The sequence below is a fragment of the Motacilla alba genome, chromosome 3 (genome assembly GCF_015832195.1).
Source record: "Motacilla alba alba isolate MOTALB_02 chromosome 3, Motacilla_alba_V1.0_pri, whole genome shotgun sequence".
Classification (NCBI taxonomy): Eukaryota; Metazoa; Chordata; class Aves; order Passeriformes; family Motacillidae; genus Motacilla; species Motacilla alba.
Genome location: NC_052018.1, coordinates 27,227,701 through 27,241,292, shown reverse-complemented (window position 1 = coordinate 27,241,292; position 13,592 = coordinate 27,227,701). Strand labels below are relative to the sequence as shown.

The window sequence follows — 13,592 nt, the reverse complement described above, 5'->3', positions numbered from 1 at the left end:
CTAACTGGGAAGGTCAAAAATGACTGGGGGTTGACCAGTGTGATGCTCATTCTCAGGATAGGTTGGAGGGAGGGTTCAGGGAACTGCAGGCTTGTCAGCCTGGTCTTGGTACCTGGCAAGGTTATGGAACAGATTATCTCAAGTGTGAGCACATGACACATACAGGACAACCAGGGGATCAGGCCCAGACATGTGGGTTTAGGATATGTGGGTCCTGCTTAACCAATCTGATACTTTTTAATCAGGTGACCCACCTGGTGAGTGACGGGAGGGCTGTGGATGTTGTCTACTGTTGTACTTCATCAAAGCCTTTGATACTGTCTCCAAGACTATACTTGTGGAGAAGCTGGTAATCCATGGCTAAGACAGGTGCACTCTTCACTGGGTTAAGAACTGGCTGGATGGCCAGGCTCGGAGAGTGGTGGGGTATGGAGTCACATCTGTGTGATGGCCAGTCACTAGTGGGGCTGCCCAGGACTCAGTATTGGGTCCAGTCCTATTTAGTATCTTTGTCAATGATCTTTGTGAAGGGCCCAAGGGCACCCTCAATCACTTTGCAGATGACATCAAATTGGGTGGGATTGTTGATCTGTTGGAAGTTAGGAAGGCATCTGTTGGAAGTTAGGAAGGCTCTGCAGAGGGATCAGGACAGGCTGGTTCAGTGTGCCAAAGTCAGTGTTATGAGGTTCAAAAAGACAAAGTGAAGGGTCCTGCACAGAAACCCTTTTCATTCCTACAGGCTATGGGCGGAGCGGCTGGAAAGCTGCCCAGAAGAAAAGAACCTAGGGTAGACAGAGTGAACATGAGCCAGTGTGTGCCCTGGTGGCTAAGAAGGCCAGTGAAATACTGGCCTGTATCAGCAATAGTGTGGCCAGCAGGACCAGGACAGGGATTGTCCCTCTGTACTCGGCACCTCAAATCCTGGGTCCAGTTCTGGACCTCTCGCTACAAGAAAGACATTGAGGGGCTGGAGCATGTGCAGACCAACAGACCAAGTGAAGGTTCTGGAGTGCAAGTCATACCAGGAGTGGCTAAGGGAGCTGAGGTTGCTTAGCTTGTAGAGGAGGAGGCTCATCTCTACAACTTCCTGTAAGGAGATTGTACCAAGGTAGGGTTTGGCCTCTTCTCCCAAGCAGGCATCAACAGGACAAGGGATGAACCAGGGAAGGTTAATCAGCCTTTCAGTGAAGAAATTCTTCTGGAAGTACCAGCATTGCCATCCCAGGAGGTGTTCAAGAAAAGACTGGAAATGGCACTTGGTGCTGTGGTTTAATTACAAGATGGTGATTGGTCAGTGGTTGGACTCAATGACCTTGGATGTCATTTAAGGCAAACCTAAATGATTCTATGACTCCATTCTATGATAATATTTTTAGTACAGGATGTCTGAGTCTGTTTAATTCTTTACAGCTTTATTCAACACCTTCCAATATCAAATTTTTATACTGATTTTGTCTAGATTTATATGGGTATAAATAAAAGTAGGTTAGGTTTCTATGAAAACACTACCTCTGTCTCACACCATCTGTTTACTTTGTGTTAAACTGCTGTAAATGTAGCCTTTAACAGATTCACAGTAAGCCAACATAATGGCTAGTTAAACTATGTTTTCTAATTGTGTGGATATTATTCAGGGCATTTTAATGAACAGCTTTATGTGCACTAATTACAGATTACAGAATCATGTAGTTAAGAAAGTACATGCATGATGTTAATGGCAAAAATTATATAGGAACACCTGCTTTGGTTTTGAGTATTTTTACAGATTTTCATGCTTCTGATATTCTCAGTGGAAAACAATAAATGCTGTATTATGAATGCTGTCATTTAGCTGGAATGTAATCTGAAGATGTATTTCCATAGTATACTGCAATGATTTGATTGTTCCATCACAAAATCTGACTTGAAGGGCATGCACTACTATAAGGAACATATATCAGGAACCACTTGATCAGGAGATGTACAGCAGATGCCCACTATATAGAATGTGGGAATAAGGAATTCAGAGCATGATTTGGGCATTCAGGTGCATTTATACAAAAGATAGTCTGTCGGATTAAGCTAGAAATTGATTCTATATATAGAAACTGGCTTACATTTATCTTATTTTCTTATTTCCTTTCTATTTTTATTTATTTTGACAAGGAGACTAAGGAAGATTATGACCAGAAAGTTTTGATTTTTTTTTTTCTTTTTTCTTCCCCTTCATTTCCTCATGATTTTTAAGCAAATTTTTGCTTTCTTCACATTTCAAGTCTTCTCACAGCAGGATAGCTACTATTCATTTTTATGTGTCGCAAACTTTATAATGTACTGAATTGGTACTTTTATATTTTAAAAACTTTTATAATAGTTGTATACAAATATGAAAATTCATCAGAAATTTAATTAAGGTATTACTGTGTACTCATAGTTCCTTGTATTTTTTCTTGGGAGGAGCAGTGGGTTTCTTTGTTTGGTTTTTTCAAAGCACAGATTTGTCTGCTTAGAAAAAATATTTTAACTCATTCCATTGTCTTGCATAGAATAATGGAAGACATCAAAGGCTTCTAAGAAAATTGATGCTTGGGCAGTGATATATATATCTAAATTTTTCTTCAAATGTCTCTAGTCCAGGTTGTGAGACTTAACTCTATAAGTCTGATATGTGAATGAAGTTTTACTTCTCCTGTGGGCACCAACTCTTTTTTTAGAAAATCCAATTTTCATAATGTGAATAGAGAGCACTGGAGAATTATATATTCTGATGCTGCTGATGCAACCCTAACAAAACTAATGCATTCCTCTCTACCAGTGTTCCCCTGAGAGTAGATTTCCTCCCATGCAGTGTAAATCATGGTCTTTCTATAAATTCTAGTATTTCATTGGAATTTTTGCCACTGAAATGACTAACTTTGACTTTCCAAATGTTCAGACTAACAGCTTGAGGGTACTAGCAGTCCACCTATGCGTAATTCAAGAGAAAACTGAATTAACCTATAAGACTTTCAGATATGAAATAACAACCTTGTCAACATCTAATAATGTTCTAATTACTAAATATGATAGCTGAAGTATTTTCATCCTATTTCAGCCAAGTTCCTTGTCCTCGTGGAGTTGAAAATTGATTTTCTGTTTTCCAAAATTATTGAGTTTTACCTGTAGTCCTGATATGGTATAAAATAATGAACTTCAAATTCTCTGTACTTTTACATCCTAATTCTTTTGACCTTGATTTGGAGAAGCTCAAGATTTGATTAACAGAAGAAAATCTATACCATATTATGTTATTAATTTGGTAAGGGAAAGATATTCCTGTGTAAAATCACAGAGATTCTAGAAGTTACTGAGCCTCTCTGAGCCTGTGCTGTGACTAAGGTAAAACAGAGAAAAAATATAGCAACTAGGTCTGTATAACATGCTTTTGCCATTTATAATAGTCATCCATGCCAGAAGTACTGTATGTGTTTGTGAACATGTTTTAATTAATCAAACATGACAATCCATTTATGAAAGTCCAGTTCTTTGTTTCTGTTGGCTTTCAGCAGTGTTCTGCCACTAAGCTGTTTAGTACAAGTCATTATCACGCCTCACCTGAAATGGCTGCACTGCCACTTACATACACTGCAGTGTGATGACGTCCTTTACATACAAGACTTATCCTTAATATGTCTGGTACAGTTGCTTTTGCTTGGTTGAAATATATTAATAGCTGAAAATACATATTTTAGAAATGTCTCCACTTCCACCTGTTTTGTATCATAAGTGAGGTACAACGGTGATAGTCACGTGTATCAGATATTTTGTACCAGTGGACATTTCGAAGTTCTTCAAAAACAGAGGCAAGAGAAGCTGTTGCATTTGCTGCTGACAAGCAACTGGAACTGGGAGAAGGAAAATCATAAATTTTATTTGGATGCTAGACAAATAAAATATTTTAATATTCTTAATATTATTAAGAGTTTGATTCCATTAGAGTGTCCTAGCTGGGAAGTTATTATACTAACTTTTCTATTATGATATTGATTCTAAAACTGAAGCCTTTCTATAACGGAATCACAGTTATTAGAGAATTGATGTTAAGTCCTTGGGCAGAGAGCAGAAGGACTGAGAAACATGATAAGGCTGTATCTCATTTAGGGGTCCTAACAACTTCACAGAATGTAGAATGAAAGCTCCCAGGGCTCTATCAGAAAACACTAGTTGTCTCATTAAAATTCAAACATATTCAAAACCACTGTAATTAATAAAGGTTATAGCTTTGTCTATATTTATATTCATGCTGGTTTTTATTGATGGTTTTAGTGTTTTGTAAGAACATTGAGGTATATTCAAATATTCTTTTAACTGTCAAGTTCATAGTAATTTATGGAACTTTATTGTTCAGAGCCTTGAAATGCCAACATTTTTAAGTCACATCAATGAAGTTACTCACAACTATTAGACAGCAGTCCTTGCTGAGAATGTAGCAGAGCAAGTTTGTCCCTGTATCAGGCAAGCTGCTTTTCAGCATTCTTGTCATGCAAAAGGTGAATGATCTCACTACAGTTTATAGACCAGCTCATTTTTACAGAAGATAAAGTAAGACTTATAAGGCTGTTTTTTTTCTTCTTTGGTATTATTGATAACTAAGAACAGATCTTGCAGTCCCACACCAGGACTGCAAATTTTCCCCATTTTCTACACTTTTATTTAAGGCAAAGGTGAAACTAACAGCATTGCTGTGACACATGGACTAAGCCAGTAATCTGCTCTTCCCAAAGAAAGCTCAGGAAGGAAGAAAGCATTAAAATTCTAGTTTCAGTTAGAAACTGTATATTGGATATGTGACAGTCCTATGAGAGTTGGAGAGTTGGCATGATTTTTTTCTTTAAAAAAAAGGAAAAAAAACACCAGGTGTTTAGCAACTTGTTTTTAATAAATGGAGCAAAGATTTTTATTGTTTGATCCAAATTATTTACATGACTCATTTAAAAAAATGCACTGTATGTATTTTGTCAAGATGTTGCTAATAGGTATGACCTTTTAAATCAAATATACACAATTGTAGAGGAAAATTGAAATTCAGTTCTGAGGAAATGTCTACTTATTTCTTGCAGCCTTAATGACACGTCTCCAAATGTGTTCCAATTAAGATCAAAGCAAAAATGGTAATTGACCATCAAACATGTTGCAAAAGAAAGTAAACTAGTAAGAAAGGCAACTCAGCAGAAAAAAAAAGCTTAAGTCTATCAAAAAACAAGAGTAATAATGGAGATTTCATCACAGGACACTCTATTATGAGAACAGCTAATTACAAAACAGATAATAAGTAAGAAATGTAAGTGCTCACGAAGGCAAAAAGCTATACTAGAGATAATGGAGCAATTACTTTTCCAGTGCTCACAGGCCATACTTCAGTCTTTCCTGTGCCAAGCCCCATGCAAACAGGCAGGGGTAGGTTTGCAAGACCTCTGGCTCTTTCTAGCATAACTGTGTGTTAGACCATAAACCACTACGCTCTGTTCAACATCAGGTTTGATCTTTTTTTGCCACCTCTTGATGCTGAACAACCAAATAAAATTTTATTAAGGGGAAAAAATTAAACTGATGCATAGATATATGAAGGGCAGTCTGCATCACAAAGGAGCTTTTAGAGGGAAGAGAAGCAGAGCATCCATATTTGGGTTATATTACCAAGAAAACATGCATTGCCTTTGAACAATATAGGATATGTAATGCCTGAATGGAAATCAGTATGAGCTGGGACTTGCTGTTGGCTCTTTTATGAAGTCACTGCAGGATTTTGGAATATTTTTTCTGGTATTTCTATTTCGTTTTGTACTGTTCCTAAAAGCTGCCATCTAAATGAATACTCTCATCTGCTTCTGTCTCCAAAATGAAAAAAAAATTCAGAGAGAAAGCCTTTTTTCTAGCCATCTATTTAGGTGCTTTTGGGTATGTTAGATATCCACAAGGGTCTGGCAGATATGCCAAGGTCTGTAGGAGAGCTGTGGCCTTTCAGAACAGTGCTGAGAACACAAAGGCATCTCTAAAAACCGTGTTTGCTTAACTCTGTCCATACAGATTCAGCGAGGTAAGTGCTGCAGTTACAACTCTGCTTTTAGTTTGCACCTTGGGACACATCTTGATCCACAAGAAAAAATCTCTAAGCCTTTACAGCCATGAGTAACCTGGGAATATTTCATGTGTAAATCTAGTCACCTACAGACGATAAGGGGTTTGAATTTCATCAGTCATTCTGTGAGAATGGTGTTCAAGATCTCTATTCGGAAAGCAGATTTAAGTTATGAAGATGATACAAGGTCTATTCATTGCAAATGAAAATCTGGCCCTTATTTTTTTCCAGAAAGGATGTGCAAACCACCAATTTTAAAGACTATTAAAACATGGTTTCCTTTTCCAGGGCTGCCCTGCAAATTATGAAGGCATTGCTGCTGCTCAAAGAAAAGTTTACCAAATTTCAGAAAGGTTTTTATGACTACTGATGCAAATGTTATTAGCTTCATTTTTCTACATAGTGAGCCTATTTATGGCATTGGGTCATCTGCCAGTACAAAAACTAAAAGTAATAAAATTATAATCTTGGTGTCAAATGCTGTAAATAATATCTGTCTAATCACTCAAATTTTAAGAAAATGAAAGTGTGATCTTGGAACAAAGAAGAGTTTCACCACCAGAACTAAAGGTAGCCATTATTGCAATTCATCGTTGACATCCACAAGTCCTAAGCCATAAGGAAAACATAAGTTTGATACAGGTTTTCTGTAAGTTTTCCACACCTAATATTAATTTTTGTTGAATGCTGTTGCAGATAAAATAAAGAATGAAAAGAAAAGCATTACCACATATTTCAGACTGAAATAATTTTTTTATTAATTGTTTTCCATAGTGGAATTCTTCTTTTGGTTTCTGAGAATAAGTGAAGCATGGTTTTATGTGAAATGTGCAATTCACAAATGTGGCTACAGATATATCTTCAGTGTATATACATTATAAACTTGTATATTTTGAAGAAAAAAAACTGCACCTAAATATTATAATCAACTTCTGCTTTCTTCTATTTTTACAGAAAGTTATACAGGTATGGAGCAATAATATATACATTTCTGTGTGATCTTCATTCTAAAATTTGTGATGTGGGTCTTTCTCATACTCTATTTTAGCACTGTTGCATGCTCTACATTATCATATATAATTAAGGAAATGCATTTTTACTTGAAAAGTGCTAAGTATTTTTTTCAAATATTCTTCCATTAAAAATAAAAAAGTATGTGATTTTCAATTAGTATGGATTTCAGAGAAAACATCTTTTTGAGATTCTGTTTATACACAGAATGTCAAATCAATTCCTTTAATGGAAAGTAGAATTTGGATAAAAGAATGGATTTCCTATGAACTTTAAGCATAGGAAAACACTTATTAAGTTTTTAAAATATTATAATTCTCAGCTTAATTTCAAGCAATATAAAAATTGCATGTTTCACTTATTTTTTTCTATTTTCTACCCATTTCCAGGGGACTTCTGGGGTTTTTTTAATTTATTTTTAGTAGTCTTTAATCATCTCATTTGAGGAAATATTTTCTTATGGCCCATAGCAGATCAAGGCAAGCAGGCAGTTTTTAAAATAATGGCAAGCTTAGAGGCACATCTAAGCTTCTCAAAGTGTTGAACTTTTAGTAGAGACAATTTTATCTTTAGCTTTAAGACATGTAATATTTACAGTTGCAAGGAACTTAGATTTTAGTTATCTAACTTCTTGCTCATTAGTGTTCCTGGGATTTTATGGCAAGTCTATGAAAGCCTTTGGGAGCAAGAACTACTGAGCTGTGTAAAGGTGATGAAAACAAAACCACATATTTCTCTGAAGTGATAAATAACTTTTGAATTAAAATTTTTGTATCCACCCATTTCAAAAGGATAATCTTGGGAAAAACAGTAAGTTTCATATAGATTGGGGGCAAGGATTGGGGGGGTGGGCAGACATGTCTTTATATAACTTTATAGTGCCTTTGAACACTGGGTTATTTCCCATAACTAAATATATTTTTATTTTTATTGTAAAGAATTCAGTTTGTCTAGTTTATCTTGGAAAAGAGTAGTGATTCATTTCACTGTTAGAAGAGTCTTTCAGTTCTGTTGTTAAAAGATAAGTTAAAAAGGACTGAAACAATGCCATTGCAGTGATGTTATGATCACAAAACCACAGTGCTGGAGCTGCTACCTGCTTGCTAGTTCTTGAAAGTTTTTTGTCCTCATGAACAATCTGGTCCTCATTACCAGACTTCTTGTTCTAATTTAAGAAATTGCCATCCAAATGACACATTTGTTTTTCTGGTAGATATTTTATTTTCAATATATTGTCAAAATTGTACCATCAGTCTGAAATGAGATGCATTTTGCGAGCCATACTTTTACAGCAAAATGCAGAATTTGAAAACTGTTGTCAGATTTCATTGCATAAAATGTTAGTAGCAAATGTTTTATTTATTAGATTATTTTCCTAAAGAATAACAACATTGAAGAGATGTCACTTCTGATTATAGGAGACTTCAGTACTACACATCAAAACACTTCATGTACACATTTATGCTGAGCAAATAAAACAAACAAATATCAATAGTTTCACATAAAGAAATAGAAATTTATATCAGGCAATGTATTTTCTATGTCATTTTTATAAATTAGACTTTTGACTTTCAGTAATAGCCTTAAAAGGACAGTCTATTTCAGCAAAATAAAATCTATTTTCAGTGTTCATTTGGGGTATTGGGAAAATCTACCCTAGAAGTATTATAGGCAAATACAGCAGAAATGTAAACTCATTAATATTAGCAGAATGAAATTTCTAAACATACTTCTAACTCCTAAGCAAAAAAAAAAAAAAAAAAGAGAGAATCTTTTCCAAATAGACTATTCATTGTTTGATATATAGTATGCTAGTAGAGAAGCATACTATATGTGATTACTATATGCTTAAATGTAGATAGAGATGTATAATGCTTACTGCAATATATTGTGCAACTATAAAGGAAATTGTCCTTCAGCTGGCTGTTTAATTATTTGTGCATAAGCTTTTGAGGTTCGTTCAGGTTTATTCTAATAGAGAGGCCCTTAGTTGCCCATTTAAGACAATCTATTATTGCAATCAATAAAATGTAGCCAATAATTAAATAAAAAGGTTAAATCTGTCTAAAGGAAATAAGCACAGTTGTGAAAATGACCTGAACTTATTAATTAATTAATGAACTTCTGTGATGATTCTTTCACATTTCATCTGTTGGACATTCTCTTTTTTTGTAATTTTACTGTTTAGTGAACATTATCTCTTTACTCTGAATTTAGAAATTCTGATATGTCAGGGAGAGAAGACAGTTTATAAACAGTTTTCCTGGCACAGCATTCCTTTCTATTAACAATCACAGACCTGTTTCAGAAACTTTTCAGATCAAGTGAGAAGCTTCCTGTTTAGCACAAAATAGATGTATTGAAATCAATCAGCTACAGTAAAACATTTGTACAAAAATATTTGTACAGAAATTCTTTAACAAATATTTAGAAGAGGGAGAAAATGCTGAAAACATAAAAACTGCTTTATTATTAAGCTTTTTTTTATTTTTAAAAAATTAACTTTTAACCTTTTTGCTGTTTGATTTATCCTTAATCATACATGTTTTTTACAGCTTTGTAAAAAAATGCTGGTATGAGAGCAACAGTAGCAAGAAAACTTGTTTTGCAAGAGTGCAATCACCACTGCCTACTCCTACCCAACCTACTCCTATCCACCCTTAATTTTTGTGTGAATATGCATTTTTCAAAAAAGAATTCTATATTAACCCATCCAATTTTATTTTCTTGTTTTCTTGCTTCTTCTATTGATTAGGATTAATAATTAGTTACTCAACAAAAATGTATGAAGATATTATCAACAGTTGTGATTCTCTGAGTAAGGGAATAGTCTTTTTACTTATTACTCTCAACACTGATAGATAAAAATTAATTTATTCAGGGAAAAGAACTGAGTGAAATGGACAGAGTTGTATTATTTTATTATCTTTTTGTTTTACCAATCTTTCAGTTAGAATAGGAATAAAATCTTTGCCATTTCTGACAGTAGCAGACAAAAAACAATTTCATGCAATGATATGCATGAAAGCTGGGTGAGAGAAAAAGGAGATTGACTATCTAATTAAACAGTGTGAATATTGTTTGAAACACGGCACTAAAAAGGTTATATTAGTAGCAACTAACATCATTCCATGTGGCTTAGCCTCATTTGGTAAAGTTCTTTATGGCCATATTTTTATTTACCATTCTTTATAAATGTCAATTTAATTTTTTTTCATTTTAATATAGTTGGAATGAAAGAAGTAATTTATTTTCCCTAAATCTTCAAAAAGGGGGACAATCTATTTTTTGTCAGGAAACAGTTTTGGTGTAATTTCAAATCTACACAGATTTCACTGTAATTCATACCCTTCTGGGGACCTGCCTTGAGCAAGATTCATGCTCCTATTTGCAAAACACCATGGGAGAAAGGAGGAGCGTGAGCTCCTCTCCATGCATCCTGCTTCAGTTTCCATGCTGCCAGAGGAAGGACCTGGTGAATAAGAATAGGCTACACAGTGATTACAAAATGAAAGGTGAATACGTTTTTCTTAGGCTCCCTGAAGGGAGAAAGCCTGATATCCACAGCAGCAGGATTGGAGAAGATCAGGGTAGGCAGAGGATACACTCAGGCAGGGGGAGAAAGAGATTGAAGCTGTGAAGGCCAGAAGAAGATTCCTTCTAATTGCTTGGATAAGAGGTTTTATCTGGAAGGCCAAGTAAACTGTCTGAGTCTGACACATGCATCCTCATCACTACCACCGAAACAAAGCAATGGTTGACAGATAAGACACTTTTCTGAGGGAGAGTGGTACCAGGTGGCCAGACCTGATCTCTGAGGAGGTTTATTTGCATGTCAGAGATCTCAATGTGGGGGAAAGATTACCAGAGTTTGGCTGATTACCAGAGCTTGCTTGCTTTTGCTGTTTGTCCATGACAGCACCAGTGACAATGCCAGCAGATACCCAGAGCATATCAAAGGTGACTAGGGGACTCCAGCAGCAGGGGCACAAACTGTGGGGGCCCAGATAGAGTTTTCGCAGCACTGCTGATAGGAAGATAAGCATCCTGGGGGCTAACATCTGATTAATGTCACAGGCAAAACTTCATTGATACATCACTCAAGTGGATCAGGCAGAGTGGAATGGCAACCATTTAGAGAAATATTGTGGTGGATGTCTTCTACAGATAGCTTGATCAAGAAAAGTTTATTAAGTCATTTTTAGGAATCTGGAAAAAAGACTTAGGAATATTAGTTCTCCTTGGGATATTACCACACTGACTTCTGCTAAAAAGACCACATGGAAAGACACAAATAATTGCTTATATTGACAATTTTTTAAAGCAGCTTCAGGGTTAGAAAACTAGGGGAGATATTATCTGTATTCTATATTTGTGAATAAGAGGAACTTTGGAATGTAGAGGTAGGAAACAACTCTGGCAATAATGGCAGTGAGATGATAGAGTTCATAATCTTAAGAAAAATGCAAAATTCAAGTAGCACAATAATGATTCCAAACTTCAGTGAGCTGGTTTTCATTAGCTCAGAAATCTCTTTGGCAAGCTCCCATTAGAGATTGTACTGAAAGGAAAAAGGATTTGTCTTGAGCCCACTGATTTATCTTAAAAGACCATTTGCTCAAAGCACAGTTCTTTCCAATGTGCAGGAACTCAAGCAGGTGTGGCTGAAAAACAGATAAATGGACTCCTGAATGAGTGTAAAGAGAAAAGGAAGTGCACAGAAGGTAGATCTAAAGGTAAAGCTGCCTCTCCAGGTAAAGAAAATTAAGTACTGCATTACTGGATCATCTGTCAGTTCCATTTAGGATTGTGAGCCATGTGTTAAGCTTATTTGTGTTATTCCACTTTAGGAATCAGCAGGGTTTTCACTCATGTCAAGCTGTTGTGATATAAATATGGAAACTTCAGGGCAAAATCTCAATGAGCCATATGGCTTCTTTTGCTGTGCAATTTCATGAATTCCTGATCTGAAAGTGCTGGCTGTCTTTAGCAGGATCATCCTGCATCAGAGAGATCATAAGTAAAGACAGGGAACAACTTATGTTGGTTTTTTCCTCTTCTGTCAGCATCATTACTGGGGTCAAAGGGTTGTTGGATTTTTTAACCTCAGTTCTGTTCCTACTTGTTGTACTTATTATTAAAAGCATTTAGAATTCAGCCCTTAAATGACCATCTTACAGTAAGCAGTCGGCTCACCTACAATCCTGCTGACATTTTGGATGGTGTTTGTTTCATTATTATGAAGGCTCCTGACAGGAGCTGTGGCCTGCGGGGGGTCTGCACTGACACAGGGCAGAAGTGTCAGGGTCAAAGAGCTGCCATGAACTAACCACAGATCCCATTCCCTGTCCACCTATGCTATTCATGGGTAAGGAGGGGGTAGAGGAGTCTGAAGTGAAGGAGTGAGGTTGAGTCTGGGAAGAAAAGAGGGATGGGGAAAGGTGGTTTTATCTTGGTGTTTACTTTTTACAATCGTGTGCTATTTTTAATTGGCAGTTAATTCAATCAGTTTTCCTAAGTTGTTTCTATTTTGTCCATGACAGTATTTTGTAAATGATACCCCTACTTTTATCATGGTCCTCAAAGTTATCTCTCTTAATATTTTCGCCTGCCTGTTGAGGGGGAAGGACAGAGTGGCTGGATGGGCATCTGTCAGCTACCAACCCACTCTAGTGTAACTGTGTGGATTATATCTTCCACATGACTACCCAGGTGTTTTGTCTTGTAGTGTCACACTGCCCATCACTGGAATAAGGTTACAGCCTGTCTGAGGAACACAGAGGTTTTTGGGACAGGGAGAAACTGCTGCAGAAAGGAATGGCAGAATGGAGGCAAGGGCACTGGTGAAGTGTGCAGAGGGCTTGGAGCACAACAAACCCTGGGAAGCTCCACCAGAAAGCGTGGAATAGACACAGCTTCAGTAGTTATGGAAAGGCTTCAGAAGGATTCAGAGGGGCTTGTGTACAGCCCTGAGAGTCACTAAGCGCTGTCTGAAAGTAAGCCTGAAAGAACAGACTTGCCTCCAGCAGCACTGACTGAAAATGCAGGCAGATTTACAAACCTAAACCCGTTTGATCTCAGTTGTCTCTGCCGCCCTCATTTCCATTATCAGAACTGGAAAACATGAAACAGTTTTGTTATATTCTAACAAATTAATGCTCAAGTTGTAGGATCTTTAAATCTCTTTTTATCTAATTATTGTAAATTAAAGATTTAGATGAGGTCATTTGTGACCCAAGATCCACAATCACACAGTTGCTTGGGTAGGCCAGATAAGTGTACATAATCTGCTATACAAGAGTGTTAGTAAGGAAAAAGCACAATGGGAATGTGCAAGATTTTCTATTGTATAGAATTTTTATATATAAAGGAGGCATTCACTCATGATTAAATAAGTACATACTTTCAGTAAAATAATTTTCATTCAGTAAATATATTCATCCATTACTTATGGATGGTAAACAGAACAATTATAAACAACAGA

At 36.2% G+C, this 13,592-nt stretch overlaps 1 protein-coding gene across 4 annotated transcripts in view; it reads left to right on the top strand.

The window, feature by feature from the left end:
* Nucleotides 1–13,592, top strand: part of EYS (eyes shut homolog) — a 789,226-nt gene that overhangs the window by 298,346 nt on the left and 477,288 nt on the right. The window lies entirely within an intron of this gene.